Raw genomic sequence first — 2,625 nt, 5'->3', positions numbered from 1 at the left:
CAGATACCGGTCGCTCCAAGAGATGTTCAGAAGACAGCAGTGATTACACCATTTGGATTATTCGAGTTTTTATTTATGCCTTTTGGCCTTAAGAACGCAGCACAGACTTGGCAGTGTTTTATCGACGAGGTGATAAAGGGATTAACATGTTGCTTTGCTTATCTTGATGACATTTTGGTTTTCTCTCCGGATAGTCAAACACATGAACAGCATCTGTGTCAACTTCGCAAGCGACTATCTGACTACGGAGTCGTTTCAAACGAAAATAAATGCGTCATGCACAAGAACCAAGTCACTTTCCTCGGCCATACTGTGTCATCAGAAGGTATATTGCCTCTGCCACAGAAGATCGCGGCGATACAGGCCCTTCCGAAACCGACAAACTACCAAGAGCTACGACGATACATGGGATTAATACATTTTTATAGACGTCACCTACCAGCAACGGCTGCGGTGCAAGCACCACTCACTGATGCACTCAAGGGACACGACGCCAATGGTCGACGAATAGTTAAGTGGACACAAGAAATGGACAAAGCATTTAATGATCTTCAAGCAAGCCTCAGCAAAGCAGTGTTGCTCGCTCACCCAGTTCACTACGCACAGCTAGCTATTGTTGTAGACGCGAGCCAGTCAGCAATAGGGGCGGCGCTGCACCAGCGTGTAGAAGGGCAATGGCAACCGCTACGGTTTTTCTCTAAAAAGTTACAGACTGCACAACAGAAGTGGAGCGCGTATGACAGAGAATTGTTCGCGATCTACGAAGCAATTCGATACTTCCGCCCACAAATAGAGGCTAGACCAGTGACTGTGTTTACATACCACAAACGCATAACATCGGCTTTTAAAAACACCAGTGATAAGTGCTCACCAAGACAGTTCCGTTATATTGAGTTCATAAGTCAGTTCACGACAGATATACGCCATTTAAGAGGCGCAGAAAATTTAGTGGCTGACTATTTTTCACGTATTTGCGGGATTTCAGAAATTATAGACTATGATAAACTTGCAGTGGAACAGACCAAGGATGCAGAGCTACGACAGCTGTTAAACGACCCGTCTACAGGTCTGAAGTTCGAGCAAATTCTGGTGCCTAACTCCAAGCGGAAGCTGTGGTGCGACTTTTCTCAAGGCAGACCAAGACCATTCATTTCAGAAATATTGCGCAAAACGGCATTCGACCGTGTCCACACACTATCGCACCCAGGAGCCAACGCTACAATAAAGCTGCTGACAGACCGCTATGTGTGGCCTTCTATGAAAAGAGACGCCGGCCGAAGTGGCCGTGCGGTTCTAGGCGCTGCAGTCTGGAACCGCGAGACCGCAACGGTCGCCGGTTCGAATCCTGCCTCGGGCATGGATGTATATGACGTCCTTAGGTTAGTTAGGTTTAGGTAGTTCTAAGTTCTAGGGGACTAATGACCTCAGAAGTTGAGTCCCATAGTGCTCAGAGCCAATTGAACCATTTGAAAAGAGACGCGCGCCTTTGGGTACGTTCCTGCATTCCTTGTCAACAGAGTAAAGTAGGACGACATGTGCGTGCTCATATTGGAGATTTTCAAGGTACCTCTGCTAGATTCGCACACGTTCACGTGGACCTGGTTGGACCTCTCCCACAGTCAGAGGGTTACAGATATTTGTTTACGGCCATAGATAGGTGCACAAGATGGGCAGAAGCAACTCCAATAGTCGATATTTCAGCCGAAACTACTGCTAAGACGTTTCTGTGTACGTGGGTTGCCCGTTTTGGATGCCCCCTTCATGTCACAACTGACCAAGGACGTCAGTTCGAATCTACGTTGTTCCTCGAGCTATCCAAAATGTGCGGTTTCCAACGCCACCACACGACTACCTATCACCCTGCCAGTAATGGTATGGTCGAACGATGGCACAGAACACTCAAAGCAGCACTGGTTTGTCATCAAGAGAGATGGACGGAAGCATTACCATTAGTGTTGTTAGGCCTGCGGACAGCTCACAAACCCGATATTGGTGCATCAGTTGCCGAGATGGTTTACGGCGAGCCGCTACGGATTCCTGCAGATTATTTAGTACCAACCTTACTACCTGGATCAGAGGGCCTCACACACTGGGTGCAGCAGCTAAAACGTCACTGCACAAATATACGTTGCCCGCCACCTTCTCGCCATGGTAACCGTAAGGTGTTTGTACACAAAGACTTGTACAATTGCTCTCACGTAATGTTGCGAACAGACTCAGTCAAATCGCCTTTACAACCACCATATACGGGCCCATTTCAGGTGCTGAGTAGAAATAAGCATACCGTGGACATAATGTACAATGGTGTTCCGACAAAGGTATCGATTGAACGTGTCAAGCCAGCATGTGTTTTACCCTCTCCGACCTCTGACATCACGCCTGTGCATCAACACATGATGGACGCAGAGCATACCGAAGCACCGCTCAGTACATCGTCCGAGACAGGTGAATCACCACCACAAACAACAACGTCACCGCCCCCGAGACACCCGACGCACGCCAGAGCTGGACGTCGAATAAAATTCAAGTATCAAGATATCCCTGGTTTTCCGCACTTTAAGGGGGGGGGGCGGCTGTGTGGCAGTGATATTTTTCATGTCTGGTGCAAAGTGAGATCAAAAGTGC

Source organism: Schistocerca piceifrons, chromosome 1 (assembly GCF_021461385.2).
Source record: "Schistocerca piceifrons isolate TAMUIC-IGC-003096 chromosome 1, iqSchPice1.1, whole genome shotgun sequence".
In the NCBI taxonomy this organism is placed as follows: Eukaryota; Metazoa; Arthropoda; class Insecta; order Orthoptera; family Acrididae; genus Schistocerca; species Schistocerca piceifrons.
This window is presented reverse-complemented; position numbering follows the sequence as displayed.